The 16801-nt window shown below is 35.0% G+C and overlaps 2 long non-coding RNA genes across 2 annotated transcripts in view; one reads left to right on the top strand and one right to left on the bottom strand.

Annotated features, from left to right (window-relative positions):
* Positions 1-957: 957 nt before the first annotated feature.
* The window catches only part of LOC132724404 (uncharacterized), a 32210-nt gene continuing 16366 nt past the window's right edge, over positions 958-16801 (bottom strand). Inside the window, exon 2 of the long non-coding RNA XR_009624900.1 lies at positions 958-1701. This is a non-coding gene — a long non-coding RNA (uncharacterized LOC132724404). The remainder of the gene's footprint in view (positions 1702-16801) is intronic.
* LOC132724413 (uncharacterized) lies at positions 8586-10103 on the top strand. The gene is made up of 3 exons (XR_009624903.1): positions 8586-9017; positions 9348-9460; positions 9966-10103. It is a non-coding gene; the product is annotated as an uncharacterized LOC132724413 (long non-coding RNA).

Genomic DNA, 16801 nt, shown 5'->3' with positions numbered 1-16801 from the left:
AAATACTTGAAATTACCCTTAATCGCGTTTTTTCATGTTTAAACATGGTCTGTCAAATAAATTTGAAGAAAAATTGTTGTTTTGTAGATTTTTTTATTTTTTTCATTAACCCATTACTTCATGAGCATTTTGTGAAAAATGGCTGTTTTCATTGAAAAGTCTCCCGTTACAAGTTCAAATTGCTATAATACTATAAAAACTGCTTCAACACTAATCAAACTTGGCACAAATGTTGACTGGACCATTGCACTTGCAACAACATGCTCAGGCTTAAATTTTCTGTTACCATGGCAACGAGGGGACATCTCAAAATTGCCAAAAATCACTATTTTGCGTTGATTTTTTCCATCAAAATTGATTTCAAAGTGCTGCACTTTCTCAATGGATTGAGATAGAGTCAAATGCTTTTCAGCGTTGGTTACACGTTACCTTATGATCAATCTGGGGTCATTTACAGCCTCTCACAAGTCCAAAATTTTTTCTTGGCGATGAGGGGGACTCCGCCCCCTTCAAACCCCCAAACAGAAGGGGGCACATCCCCCTTCTGGCAACCCCCTGATGTATCTTTTGGTTGGGGGGCCGCGCCGAAAAAGAGGTCACTTTTTTTAACAACATTTCTCAAACAAAAACAAGTGTTTGGGGCCTAAATAAGGCATTTTTTCATCATTTGAGACAACAAAAAGGGGGGGGGGTGAAAAAGGCGTTAAAAGGCGTGTATATGAAGTAATGGGTTAAACGAAAATTCTAAGTCAAACAAGATTGTATTTGTGAACAAGGGTGCCATAGTCACAAAATACGCCCGTTTACGAAAGCTTTAGATGGAGATGGGGGCATTATGGATAAGTGTTATCTAACAAGCAAGTTTTTATCCTTGGCACTGTGTTGTTAAATGAACCTTAAAACAAATCAGTAGGGAAGATAAAAAGTACATGTAATTGTAATTTAATAACTAAAAAATTCTGATTTAAGATTTTATTCTAGGGAAATACATTTCATTACAATTCTTAATCTTTGAATGAGCTGAACTGATATTTACTTGAAAATTAAAATATAATTAAATTTCTATGGGAAAGTATTTACATTTGATAAGGTAATTACTGTATGATCTTTATGAACAAATACCAAGTCTACAGAACACCATAGTTATCACAGTTAAGAATCTTGACCAATGAATGAAACATGTGTAAATAAATGTTACATTCTTTAGAACATACTCAAGTCCAAGAAAGAGGATTATTTTATGCCCTTTGATTAAATTCTATTTTTAGAATTGAAAGTGAAAGTAGATCAAGGGGAGTAATTGTGTAAGTCATTTATGAACAAAGTAATAACTTTGTTGTCGCCCTTTGATTAAATTCTATTTACAAAATCTGGATATTTCATCATCTTTAGTGACCTTGACCTTGTATATATTGACCTAAATTATATGTATCACAGCCATAGTCTTGATAATGACCATTTGTGTTACAATCCCTCAATAAATGATGACTAAATGGTCCATATACACATCTTCATATTTTTATCTGAACTTTGACCTCTATGTGTGACCTTGACCTTGGCCGCAAGGACCTGAATCTTGCACGCGACACTCCGCCTCACAATGGTGAACATTTGTGCCAAGTAATATTGAAATCCCTCTATACATGTGGAAGTTTTGCTCCGGACAAGCATTTTTCAATGACCTCTAAGTGTGACCTTGACCTTTGACCTAGAGACCTGGTTCATGTGCGCGACACTGCTACTCATAGTGGTGAACATTTCTATGAAGTTTCATTAAAATCCCTCCATACATGTAGGATATATGCTCCGGACAAAATTGGACGCCGCCCGCCCGCCAGGGGCGTTCCCATAATACGTCCCGTTTTTCAAACGGGCGTATAAAAATGCTATGCCATCGTATTTATACAACACTAAATAGTAATGTAGGAACACAATTTTTTTTATTTCTTTACAATTGAAGATTGCCATAATACATAGATCACTGACCTATTTAATTGTTATTATCAAATTAGTGGTTAAATCTATTGTTATTCAAATAAACTAAAACTCCGCGAGTCAGATGTGTCGCCTTGTGAACAATATAGTTTAGAAGAAATGGCCAGGACAAAAATATAATGTGAAAATAAACAAAGGGCAATAACTCAAAATATAAGAAGTGCAGAGCAGCAGTTTTTGTGCGCTGCACTTCTTATCAATAATATCTATCATTCTATAAAGTTTCAAGTCCATATCTTTTATAATTTATGAGAAATGGCCTGGACAAAAATAAAGTATGACAAGAACCGGTTGAACCGGGTGATGCTCCCCGAGAAGGTTCTGGACACAGGAAAGTATAAAAAAAATGAACAAAGGGCAATAACTCCAAAATTAGACCAGGCTTTGTTTAGGTTCTTGAAGCGTTGCAGTTCTATCCAATTACATCTAGCTACCTACAAAGTTTCATGTTGATATCTCTAATAGTTTTAAAGTAATGTCCAGGACAAAAGTCAAAAAGTAAAAATAAACAAAGGGCAATTACTTCAAAATAAGGCAAGGCAGAGTAATGATTCTTAAGCACTGCACTTCCACCCAATGAGACCTATCTATCTACAAAGTTTCATGTTAATATCTCTTATAATTTTAGAGTAATGTCCCAGACAAAGTTCAAAGTGTCAAAATGAACAAAGGGCAATAACTCCAAAAGTAGGCAAGACAGTGTTACAGTTCTTGTGCACTGCAAACTTACTCAATGAGATCTATCTACCTACAAAGTTTCATGTTGATATCTCTTATACATTAAGAAATATGTCCCAGACAAAGTTCAAAGTGTAAAAAATAAACAAAGGGGGATAATTCAAAAATTAGGCAAGGCAGAGTTAAGGTTCTTGTTCACTGCACACCTACTCAATGAGATCTATCTACCTACAAAGTTTCATGTTGATACCTCTTATACTTTTAGAGTTATGTCCTGGACAAAGTTCAAAGTGTAAAATAAACAAAGGGGATAATTCAAAAATTAGACAAGGCAGAGTTACGGTTCTTGTGTACTGCACACCTACTCAATGAGATCTATCTACCTACAAAGTTTCATGTTGATACCTCTTATACTTTTAGAGTTATGTCCCGGACAAATTTCAAAGTGTAAAAATAAACAAAGGGGGATAATTCAAAAATTAGGCAAGGCAGAGTTACGGTTCTTGTGCACTGCACACCTACTCAATGAGATCTATCTACCTACAAAGTTTCATGTTGATACCTCTTATACTTTTAGAGTTATGTCCCGGACAAAGTTCAAAGTGTAAAATAAACAAAGGGGGATAATTAAAAAAATTAGGCAAGGCAGAGTTACGGTTCTTGTGCACTGCACTTTCTACTCAATGAGATCTATCTACCTACAAAGTTTCATGTTAATACCTCTTATACTTTTAGAGTTATGTCCCGGAACAAATTTCAAAGTGTAAAAAAACAAAGGGGGGTAATTCAAAAATTAGGCAAGGCAGAGTTACGGTTCTTGTGCACTGCACTTCTACTCAATGAGATCTATCTACCTACAAAGTTTCATGTTGATACCTCTTATACTTTTAGAGTTATGTCCCGGACAAAGTTCAAAGTGTAAAATAAACAAAGGGGAATAATTCAAAAATTAGGCAAGGCAGAGTTACGGTTCTTGTGCACTGCACTTCTACTCAATGAGATCTATCTACCTACAAAGTTTCATGTTGATACCTCTTATACTTTTAGAGTTATGTCCCGGACAAAGTTCAAAGTGTAAAAATAAACAAAGGGGAATAATTCAAAAATTAGGCAAGGCAGAGTTACGGTTCTTGTGCACTGCACACCTACTTAATGAGATCTATCTACCTACAAAGTTTCATGTTGATACCTCTTGTTGTTTCAAAGTTATGTCCCGGACAAGAAAAGGGGACGGACGGACGGACGGACGGACGGACGGACGGAAAGACGGACGGACGGCCGGACGGACGGACGGACAAGGCGGCGACTATATGCTCCCCCGAAATTTTTTCGGGGAGCATAAAAATTATTTAAGGGTAATAACTCAAAAATAAGAAATGCAGAGTACCGGTTCTTGAACACTGCACTTTTCCTTAATAAGATCTATCATCCTATGAAGTTTCATGTCCATAGCCTTCATACTTGAGGGAAAAGACGTGGACAAAAATAAAGTATGAAAATTAACAAAGGGCAATAACTCAAAAAATAAGAAATGCAGAGTACCGGTTCTTGTGCACTGCACTTCTTCTTAATAATATCTATCATCCTATGAAGTTTCAAGTCCATAGCTTTTATACATTTGGAGAAATGGCCCAGACAAAAATAAAGGATGAAAATTAACAAAGGGCAATAACTCAAAAATTAGGAAGTGCAGAGTACTGGTTCTTGTGCACTGCACTTCTTCTTAATGAGATCTATCATCCTATGAAATTTCAAGTCCATAACTTTTATAGTTGAAGAGAAATGGCCCGGACAAAATTAAAGTATGAAATTTTACAAAGGGCAATAACTAAAAAATTAAGAGGTGCAGAGTACCAGTCCTTGTGCACTGCACTTCTGGTCATTGAAAGAAGCATGCATACCAAGTTTGAAGTCAATCCGACTTATAGTGACTGAGTTATGCTCCGGACAAGCTTAAGGGGACGCCGACACCGAAGACGCTGATACCACCGCCGCAGACAAAAACAAGCAAATTCGTTGAATTTATATCCCCCGCCGAGTACTGGTTATTATTAACACAACAACTGAAGACATAAGGCTTTATTTATATATTAATCATGGCATAAACAGTAATATTCTTTGAACTTGATAAATATTCAGGGAAATAACAGAGCCATAACTTTGTGTTAAATAGTTAAATCTGGAAATGCCAATGAGATGTATGCATACTACATAACTAATCAAGGGCCATAAATCTGAGTTATAAGTATCTAACTGGAACAAGGCGACTATATGCACATCTCCTCTTAGTATCCCATAAAGTTTCATTGAATTTGAGCCGGTGGTAGCAGAGAAGTAGCGAGGAAACAAATATTTTTCTATATGGATACTGCATAACTAATCAAGGGCCATAACTCTGAGTTAAAGTGTCTGACCGGAACAAGCCGATGATATGCCCATCTCCTCTTGGTATTGAAGGTTCCCATAAAGTTTTGTTGAATTCCAGTCAGTAGTTGCAGAGAAGTAGTGCGGAAACGATTTTTACTCTATATGCATACTACATAACTAATCAAGGGTCATAACTCTGAGTTAAAGGGTCTGACTGGAACAAGCCTACGATATGCGCATCTCCTCTTGATATTGATGATTCCCATAAAGTTTCGTTGAATTCCAGCCAGTAGTTGCAGAGAAGTAGTGCGGAAATGATTTTTACTCCATATGCATATTGCATAACTAATCAAGAGCCATAACTCTGAGTTAAAGTGTCTGACCCAAACAAGCCGACGACATGCGCATCACCTCTTCGTATTGAAGGTTCCCATAAAGTTTCGTTGAATTCCAGCCAGTAGTTGCAGAGAAATAGCGCGGAAACGATTTTTACTCCATATGCATACTGCATAACTAATCAAGGGCCATAACTCTGAGTTAAAGTGTCTGACCGGAACAAGCCGATGATATGCGCATCTCCTCTTGGTATTGATGATTCCCATAAAGTTTCGTTGAATTCCAGCCAGTAGTTGCAGAGAAGTAGCGCGGAAACGATTTTTACTCTATATGCATACTACATCATAAACTAATCAAGGGCAATAACTCTGAGTTAAAGTGTCTGACCGGAACAAGCCTACGATATGCGCATCTCCTCTTGATATTGATGATTCCCATAAAGTTTCGTTGAATTCCTGCCAGAAGTTGCAGAGAACTACTCCGGAAACGAAATTCGGACAAACAGACGGACGTATGGACGAACGGACGGTCAGATGCCCATCTCCTCTTGATATTGATGATTCCCATAAAGTTTCGTTGAATTCCAGCCAGTAGTTGCAGAGAACTACTCTGGAAACGAAATTCATACGGACGGATGGACGGACAGACAGACAACACCAAAACTATATCCCCCTCCCGATTCCATCGGCAGGGGATAATAACCCCTATATGTAGCCTTTTCAAGGAGACACAAAAATCAGAGAAGGAATCTATTAATGCAGTTGATAGTTGATTTTAGCGAATTTGGTGGTGAAGGTAATTTCACATGGCCTAAATTCCATGACTGTACATCAAAGGACAACAAAGTAAGACACTTTGTCAAATTCTAGGCCAGCTGATATCAAAGTTCACTTTACATCTTTAAGGAAAACCTATGACCCCTGGGGTGGGGCTGATTTTGACACTAGAGGCAAAATTTGAACAACTTTGGTAGAGTACCTATAGATGATATCATATACCGAATATCAAAGCTTCAAGCCTAATGTACCTTCAGACAACCCGTCTGTAGATTTTCCACAGTCTTTCTGGAAAAACTCTGGAAAATAACTGATTTTCCATGAATTTCCATGAATTTTCATGGAAACAAGCTTTTTTCCACAGTATTTACAGAGTACTCTGGAACAATTTTCATGGAGAACTCTGGAACTTGACTTTTTCATCAAAGAAATAACCATGAAACAGTTCTGGAAACTCTGGAAAGTTAACACTTAGACAATTTTCAAGGAGTTTTACTCTGGAAAACACTTAGTCATTTTTGAGAAAGTTTTGGACTTAGGAAATTTCCATTTTATTTCTGCATTTACATATACTTCACTTAATACATTTAACTTAAATATTTTTTCCTAAGTAGTCATAAATAATCTTTTTAATATAAGACAGTTTTCTGGTTTTAAGACATAATGAAAAAAAAAAGACAATTTAAAATATGGCATTAACACAATGTTGAACAGCAAGAACAAATGAATTTAATTACTTAGCATTGAGATTGGTCAACATGTGTACTCATTGTAATTAAAAGTAGCAGTTAGCAAAATAAACACTTATAGTTAAACAAAATGAAACCATCATAAGCCCCTCAAGAGCTCAACTGTTTCTTTTTTTATTGCAAAAAAAAAGCTTAAAAAAAACACATGCAACTCCATTGCCACACTTTGGCATTAAAAATGCATTTAGGTATTTTTTCATTTAACTCTCATTATTTTCAAGGTATCTCATATCAAGCCTCAGATCTGAGAGGTTCATTATTATATATTACCCTTAGTTGGAAAAAATAAATACACAATTAAAGAGAAACAATTAAATTTAAGAACAAATGTAATTGTTATGCACTTATGTTTCTTTATTAATTGATGATAAATTTATTATGTATCTCTATTGAAGTATATAATTATTAGTCCCCTACCGGTTTACCGGAGGGGACTTTAGGTTTACCCTCCGTCCGTCTGTCTGTCCGTCCGTCAGTCCGTCCGTCTGTCCGTCCGTCAGTCCGTCCGTCCACAAAACTGGATCCCGCGATAACACAAAAAGTACTGAAAATATTTTAATGAAACTTGATATATGGATAGATGGCAGTATGGAGATTATGCACGTCTTTTTCTTTTCTTCCTATGTTGAAAATTCTGGTTGCTATGGCAACAAATAGACTGAAAATATGGCAAATTTTACACATAACCTGGATCCCGCAATAACGCAAAAAGTACTGAAAATATTTTTATGAAACTTGATATATGGATAGATGGCAGTATGGAGATTATGCACGTCTTTTTCTTTTCTTCCTATGTTGAAAATTCTGGTTGCTATGGCAACAAATAGACTGAAAATATGGCAAATTTTACACATAACCTGGATCCAGTGATAACACAAAAAGTACTGAAAATATGTTTATGAAACTTGACATATGGGTATATGGCAGTATGGAAATTATGCACATCCTTTTCTCATCTTCCTATGTTGAAAATTCTGGTTGCTATGGCAACAAATAGACTGAATTTCAAGATTTCTGATTCTAGTTTTTAAGTTTTTTCACTATAAGTTCTTTATTTCTTAAGGTATTTTCTTCAAACTTTAAATATAAGTTGCTTGTAATCAACCACATCATATGTGACAAGGTTTACAACTCTAGCACAAAATTTATCAGAATTACCTCCCTTGAACTTAATATTTTCATGAAAAAACATTGTTTTTTTTTTAATAACTTCTTTTTCTGAATGTATCTACTTCAAACTTCATATAAATGTTTCTTATTATCACTCAACATTTGTGAGTGTTCAATACTCTAGCAAGACTATTTCCAGAATTATGCCCCTTTTGAACTTAGATTTTTTTTTTGAGAAATTGGTAATTTTTACTCCAACTTCTTCAATCATGATAGGATTTTAAAAATTTTATATTTTGATAACAGGGATGTTTAAAAAATAACTTTAGAGTGTCCTTCAGTCCGTCTGTCTGTACATAAAAACTGTTTCCTGTGATCACTTTTAAAGAATTTTTTCAACAAATTTACTTAAAATAGGAACATAAGTGAATGGCCAATGGCCCTTCAGAATGTTGCTTGGGCTCTTACCGGTAGGGGACTTATGGATTGCTTGCAATACTATGATAATTGCTTGTTTTATCTATATATTCATCTTGTGTAGAGGTAACTTATGTATAGTATTTAATTTCTAGAACATTCAAATCAGCATCAGCCACAATGTAAATATTTATGACCCCTCAAGTGGAACCAACTGTTTTCATAAACACCAAAGTTAAACTCACCTATCTGATATAAGAGAATAGAAAGAGGTAAAGTAGGTTTACAACCTACTATATTACACTGTAGTTCCCAAGTAACTTAATACCCTTGCAGAACAAATCACAGGTCAGAACACTCCTTCCAGGCGGGTCATTTGAACAGAAAGCATTGAAAAGTGACTAACTGCTTAAAAGTTATAACTTGAAAAATTATGTTTGAGCATTGGATATTAGATCAAATGAGTTTAAACTGGACAAATTTACAAAAGTTTTCTGGAAATATGAACTTTTAAACATGTGTATTTCATGATTCAGTGAAAATGGAGGGAACTACATGTATATCATTGTATATATAACCATTTCTAACAGTAAGTACAAATGTATTTTTATTTTTTAACACTTATCATTTTAGTTTTTTCAAATTTTCTTTGCAAGTATACACTGTTTTAGTGATTGTATTTCTACATACATGTACATGTAACTTTACAATATTAATAGTTAAGAAAATCTTTTTCATTTTTGAATAATGGCGGGAAATTTTAAATCAGAGATTATAATTTTCCATTCAAAATATTTGTGATTGAAACAGATTCCATATCAAGCAATGAATTTCCAAATTCACATTTAATAAAATTCATATGCCTTAATTGTAATTTCTTGCTACTCATGTACATATGTTTATTTTTCAACATATTTAGGTTGCAAACTTTCAAGTCTTGGAGTCACATGAGATGTTTCCTCTCAAGGATATCAGATCAGGGAAAATGAATAAATGTACTGTTGAATACAGAATGCTTACAGAACTATCCTGGTAATAATTTAGTTTGTTTTGTTGAAAAAAGTCGAAGTAACATGTTTTCATATAAATGCATGCTATTTTCCAAACACTGAACAAAATGTTGCTCTTCATGTTTTATGCATATAATTTTATTATTGTTATACTGACTCCACTGAACACATCTCAAACTTTCAGTGGTATTATAATTAAGTACTTGTGAAGATCATTTAGTAATTTAAACTGCCATTACATAAAGTTGCCATTACATAGCTATAGGAAAAGCAGGGAAATAATTGACACAAGTTTATCATAATGTTGATTTTGACCAAAAAAATAATATTTTCATCAAAGCATGGTATTTACTTTATAACTCTGTGCTGATATTCTGCAAAAATCATTGAATTGAAAGTTTTCCATCTTAACTTTTTTCACCCTTTTGTGTTTTTTATCAATCCTGTTTAAACAATACTAATTATATTGACATTGTGCATATAACACAAGTACATGTATTTATATACAATTAATTCATATTTTTCAGTATCCATCAGAGAGGTCACACCACAAGTCAAGAAGATGTTGCATCATGCGAAGTGAAGGATTATATACATGTGTTCAAGATGGATGTTAAATTACATTTGTTTGAATAAAACACTCTGACTTCAAAATAATTGTGAAATGTGCAAATTACTATAAGTGTTTGAATTCTTGATGACTATATATAGAGTGCTTTTTTGGATATGCTAATAAAAACATATTAAATGCAAATTAAAAGGTCATTTAATTTTATTATGCAACCATCATTTCAGTAATCCCAAAATGTTCCAGAGTGAATTCCATAGTATTTCCAGAATTATTTCAAGGCTAATTAATGGCATCTTACCCCATATCCTATTTTTAACTGCGGAACTTTTTCCACAGCGGCTCCGGAACATTTTCCAGAGTAACTCCGGAACATTTTCCAGAGTAACTCCGGAACTTTTTCCAGAGTAACTCCGGAACATTTTCCAGAGTCACTCTGGAACATTTTTTCCGGAGTAGAATGTCATTTTAGCAGAACAATTTCCAGAGTTGCTTTGAAGACTCCGGAACATTTTCATGGAAAACTCCGGAAAAGTTTTATGAAAAAAGCTCTGGAAATTCATGGAGAAAGTACATGAAAATTCATGATTTTTTTTTCAGTTTTCTTTTAACAACTCCGGAAAACTAGTCCGAATTATCCAGAGTTGGCAATTTCCATGAAAATTCCGGAAGTTTTCATGGAAATTCATGGAAAATGTACGGACGGGAAGATGGTATTTTAAGTTTTTACTATATGTACATACAGTAAAAAGCAATGACCCCTGGGGCAAGGCCAATTTTGACCCCAGGGCTATAATTTGAACAACCTTGGTAGAGGTCTACCAGACAATGTCTTATGCAAAATATCTATGCTCTAAGCCTTGTGTTTCTTTACAAGAAGATTTTTTTTGCCATGGCAACCAGATTTCTGCATGGAATGAATTCTTTGAACAATTTTGGAAGCCCTTCACCCAAGGATGAATCCTGCCAAGTTTGGTTGAAATTGGACTAGTGGTTTTTCACGAGAAGATTTTTAAGTTCACTTCATAATCTATAGAACACACAAACATACATACAAACACACACACAGGTTCATCACTATATCTCACCGCATCACAGATGCTGTGGTGGCATAAAAAGGAGCATAATTCTGTCAAAATGCTTGAGAGAGTTACCTCCTCCAGTCTACAGGTTGTGATCATAATGGTGAATAAGTGTGCAAAGTAACAAAGCCATATGTCAATTGACTTTGAAAATATTTAGGGCGGTACTCAAACTTGAGCATAAATTCTAAGTAAACAAGAGGGCCATGATGGCCCTAGATCGCTCACCTGACCCATCAAACTCATCTGAACAATTACCAACACAAGCATTCTGACCAAGTTTTTTATGACAGGTGAGTCTAAATTGTGACCACTAGAGTGTTAACAAGCATTATCCATATTTGACCTAGTTTTTTACCTAGGTGACCCATATTGGAACTTGACCTAGAAATCATCAAAACTTTTAGACCAATTTCAAGAATACTTGGAATGGATCAAAACAGTAGCCTCCTAGACAAGCATCCTGACCAAGTTTGACGATAATTGAGGCAAAAATGTGACCACTAGAGTGTAAACAAGGTATTCTATTTTAGGCTCCAGTGACATAGCTTTTCATCCGAGATGACCCGTGTTCGAAATTATTCGAGCTATCACCTAGACAAGCATCCTGACAAAGTTTGATGATGATTGAGGCAAAAATGTGACGGCTAGAGTGTTAACAAGCTTTTTCTATTTTTAGCTCCTGTGACCTAGTTGTTCATCCGAGTTTACCCATGTTCGAATTTCATCCGAGCTATCAACTAGATAAGCATCCTGACCAAGTTTGATGATGATTGAGGCAAAAATGTGACCCCTAGAGTGTTAACAAGGTTTTTCTTTTTTTCTAGCTCCGGTGACCTAGTTTTTCATCTGAGATGATCCATGTTTGAACTCATCTGAGCTATCAACTAGATAAGCATCCTGACAAAGCTTGATGATTGAGGCAAAAATGTGACCGCTGGAGTGTTAACGAACAAGTGTGGACGGACGACGACATTCAACGATCCTAAAAGCTCACCCTGAGCAAGCTCAGATGAGATAACAAGAGGGCCATGATGGCCCTGAGGTCGCTCACCTGTATATAGGCCCCACCAACCCCCAAAACGTTGCAGGGCCAATTTAACCCAAGGGCTTTTATTTGCACAAACTTGGTAGACACCCATAAGAAGATGTTTCATGCTAAACATCTAAGCTCTAGCTCATTGGGCTTTTTAAAAGAAGATTTTTTTAAAGTTTTTACTATACACATATAGTTAAAAACAATGACACCCCTGGGCCAGTTTTGACCCCAGGGCTTTTATTTGAACAAACTTTGTAGACACTTACTAGAAGATGTTTCATGCTTAATATCTAAACTCTAGCTATTTGGGTTTTTCCAAAGATTTTATGTTTTTGCTATACACATTTAAAGAAAATCAATGACCCCCGGGGAGGGGCCAATTTTGTCCCCTTGTCTTTTACTTGAACAAACTTGGTAAACACCTATTAGAACATGTTTCATGCTAAATATCTTAGCCATAGCTCTTTGAGTTCTTTAAAAGAAGATTTTTTAAGTTTTTACTATATGCATATAGGGAAAATCAATGACCCCCAGGGCGGGGCCAATTTTTAACCCCAGGGCTTTTATTTGGACAAACTTGGTAGACACTTATTAGAACATGTTTCATGCTAAATATTTTAGCTCTAACTCTTTTGGTTCTTTAAAGAAGATTTTTTAAGTTTTTTACTATATGCACATAGGGAAAATCAATGACCACTGGGGCGGGGCCAATTTTGACCCCAGGGCTTTTATTTGCACAAACTTGGTAGACACCTATTAGAACATGTTTGATGGTCAACATCTTAGCCATAGCTCTTTGAGTTCTTTAAAAGAAGATTTTTTTAAGTTTTTACTATATGCATATAGGAAAATCAATGACCCCCCCCCCGGGGCGGGGCCAATTTTGACCCCAGGGCTTTTATTTGAACAAACTTGGTAGACACCCATTAGAACATGTTTCATGCTAAATAGCTTAGCTCTAGCTCTTTGGGTTCTTTAAAAGAAGATTTTTTAATTTTTTACTATATGCATATAGGGAAAATCAATGACCCCCCCGGGGCGGGGCCAATTTTGACCCCAGGGCTTTTATTTGAACAAACTTGGTAGACACTCACTAGAAGATGTTTCATGCCAAATATCTAAGCTCTAGCTCTTATGGTTTTTTAAAAGAAGATATTTAAAGTTTTTTCTTTCAGTTGCCATGGCAACCAGAGTTCTGCATGGAATTAAATTCTTTGAACAATTTTTAAAGGTGACCACCAAAGGAACATTCCTGTGAAGTTTTAATGAAATTGGCTGAGTGGTTTATGAGGAGATGTTATTTAAAGTAAAAGTTTACGGACGGACGGACGACGGACGGACGGACGAGGGACGGACGCCAGACAAAAAGCGATCACAAAAGCTCACCCTGTCACTTTGTGACAGGTGAGCTAAAAAGGGGCATAATTCAGTTAAAATGCTTTATAGAGTTACCTTCACCTGTCTACATGTTGGGGGCATGATGTTGAATAAGTGTACAAAGTAATAAAGCCATATGTCAATGGACTTTGAAAATATTTGAGGTGGTACACAAACTTAAGCATAAATTCTAAGTAAAAAAGGGGCATAATTTTGTTAAAATGCTTTAAAGAGTTACCTCCACCTGTCTACAGGTTGGAGGCATGATGTTGAATAAATGTGCAAAGTAACAAAGCTATATGTAACTGAACTTTGAAAATATTTGAGATGGTACGCAAACTTAAGCATAAATACTAAGTCAAACAAGAGCTGTCGGTAGGACAGCACGCTCGAATATTCTAAGTAGTGATGTTCCGATTGTCGCAAGTCTCCGATAGTCAGTAACTGTTATGTAAAGCGACAATAATCGATTAACAAAAATTTGTTCCGCGACGTCGTCGAAAATGTTTAAAGTATCAAAGGGTATTAATTCTGACGGTAATTTTTTTTTAGGAACACCTCGCTGATCTAAAAAAAATCATATCAGAGACAATTTGGAGCTGAAAAGGATCAACCAGTGATGTAAACAATAGTAATATAATGTGATGTGAATGCTTTTATTTGACATCCATTGAAAAATAAAATCTATTTCGTAAAATTATGACTATATAAGGTTAAAACTGTATTGAAAAGTGTTAAATGAAGTTCATGTCACTGAATATTACTCAGTGCCTTGGGAAGAAATGTTACCTCCCTATTTCTTTTTAACGCGACTTTATTCGTAAAGTTATCGATTATGTCCCATCCGACTGAACCGATGATCGATTGGGAGAAATTTCATCCGATTTCCATCACTAATTCTAAGTGCTTGATAGTAAAAGAGCCTTGATGTTTAATTTTGTAAGTTCACAAAAGGGCTAATTTTATTTTATAAATTCATGTTATAGGCCTTAGAGAGAGTCTAATTATAAAGTATTGCCTTGACTATTCGGAAGGAAATGTCACAAGGGTGTTTTATTGAGTATTATAATACTAATTACCTATGAATACATAAATTTGACAGAAAAGGTACAAAGGCTTGTTATTAAGATGTTTTATCAAGTAAATCACTGCTTTACTATCATGAATGCATAAAATTGTCCAAAAAAAACCCACAAACCCTTAAGTAGTTATTGAGATAACAGCTTACAAGCAAAACTTTACCATGAATTTCTAAGTTGAAAAAAGGGGAGAAAAATCAGCCTAAATGCAAGATAGAATTATGGATCTTTGTCAGTGACCTACAATTATGACCCTAAATGCATATGAGAAGTTTTAAATAAATATCTTTAATATTATTGAGATATGTAAAACTTGCATGTAAACATTAACCAAGCGACTAAGTAGAAAAGGGGATATGAATCAGCCTTAATGCAAGATGGAGTTATGGAACTTGGTCAGTGACATACAATTATGACCCTCCAATTATGACCCTAAGTGCATGTGTAAAGTTTCAAGTAAATATCTTTGAAGACCTTTAACCTTTAACCAGAATTTCTAAGTTTCAAAGGGGCGAATAATTCTGCAAATATTGCAGGCAGAGTTATGCAATTTTGCAAACTAATATACATTGTTACTATAAAAAAGTATTTTAAATTTCAATTGAATATCTTCAGCAATAATTGAGATATTTGACTTTACAAAAAAACTTTAACCAAAATTTCTAAGTTCCAAAGGGGCATAATTCTGTCAATATTGTAGGCAGAGTTATCCAACTTGTCAATCTGATGTACCTTGTTACTATAAATAAGTAATGTAAGTTTCAATTGAATATCTCAAGCAATAATTGAGATATTTGACTTTACAAAAAACTTTTACCAAAATTTCTAAGTTAAAAAGGGGCATAATTCTGTCAATATTGTAGGCAGAGTAATCCAACTTGTCAATCTGATGTACCTTGTTACTATAAATAAGTATTGTAAGTTTCAATTGAATATCTTAAGCAATAATTGAGATATTTTGACTTTACAAAAAACTTTAACCAAAATTTCTAAGTTAACAAGAGCTGTCACAGGAGACAGCGAAGCTCGACTAATAAAATACTGGACGCAGTAAGGAGGACAAAACTATGAAAGAAAAATCAATTATGTATAATTATGTATTAAGTTATAGTAAAAAAATAACATTTGTTAACATAAATTCCAAGATCAAGGGGAATAATTCTAGAAATAGTCATGCTAGAGTTATGGACCTTGCCACAAAACATTTGTGTAATGATAAGAAATATATATTTGAAGTTTGAAGTAGATACCTTAACAAGAGGGCCATGATGGCCCTGAGGTCGCTCACCTGTATATAGGCCCCCCAACCCCACCAATTTAACCCAAGGGCTTTTATTTGCACAAACTTGGTAGACACCCATAAGAAGATGTTTCATGCTAAACATCTAAGCTCTAGCTCATTGGGCTGTTTAAAAGAAGATTTTTTTAAAAGTTTTAACTATACACATATAGTTAAAAACAATGACACCCCTGGGGCCGGGCCAGTTTTGACCCCAGGGCTTTTATTTGAACAAACTTTGTAGACACTTACTAGAAGATGTTTCATGCTTAATATCTAAACTCTAGCTATTTGGGTTTTTTCAAAGAAGATTTTAAGTTTTTGCTACACATATAAAGAAAATCAATGACCCCTGGGGCGGGGCCAATTTTGACCCCAGGTCTTTTATTTGAATAAAACTTTGTAAACACTCACTAAAAGATGTTTCATGCTTAATATCTTAACTCTAGCTATTTGGGTTTTTTCAAAGAAGATTTTTTAAGTTTTTGCTATACACATATAAGGAAAATCAATAACCCCCCGGGCGGTGCCAATTTTGACCCCAGGGCTTTTATTTGAACAAACTTGGTAGACACCCATTAGAACATGTTTCATGCTAAATATCTTAGCTCTAGTTCTTTGAGTTCTTTAAAAGAAGATTTTGTAAGGTTTTACTATATGCATATAGGGAAAATCAATGACCCCCTGGGGCGGGGCCAATTTTGACCCCAGGGCTTTTATTTGAACAAACTTGGTAGACACTTATTAGAACATGTTTCATGCTAAATATCTAAGCTCTAACTCTTTTGGTTCTTTAAAAGAAGATTTTTTAAGTTTTTACTATATGCATATAGAGAAAATCAATGACCCCCTGGGGTGGGGCCAATTTTGACCCCAGGGCTTTTATTTGAACAAACTTGGTAGACACCCATTAGAACATGTTTCATGCTAAATATCTTA

The sequence above is a fragment of the Ruditapes philippinarum genome, unplaced genomic scaffold (genome assembly GCF_026571515.1).
Source record: "Ruditapes philippinarum isolate M1 unplaced genomic scaffold, ASM2657151v2 ctg1049_1_1_1_1, whole genome shotgun sequence".
NCBI classification, from domain to species: Eukaryota; Metazoa; Mollusca; class Bivalvia; order Venerida; family Veneridae; genus Ruditapes; species Ruditapes philippinarum.
The sequence above is the reverse complement of the archived record's forward strand: the minus strand, read 5'-3'. Positions and strand labels throughout refer to the sequence as shown.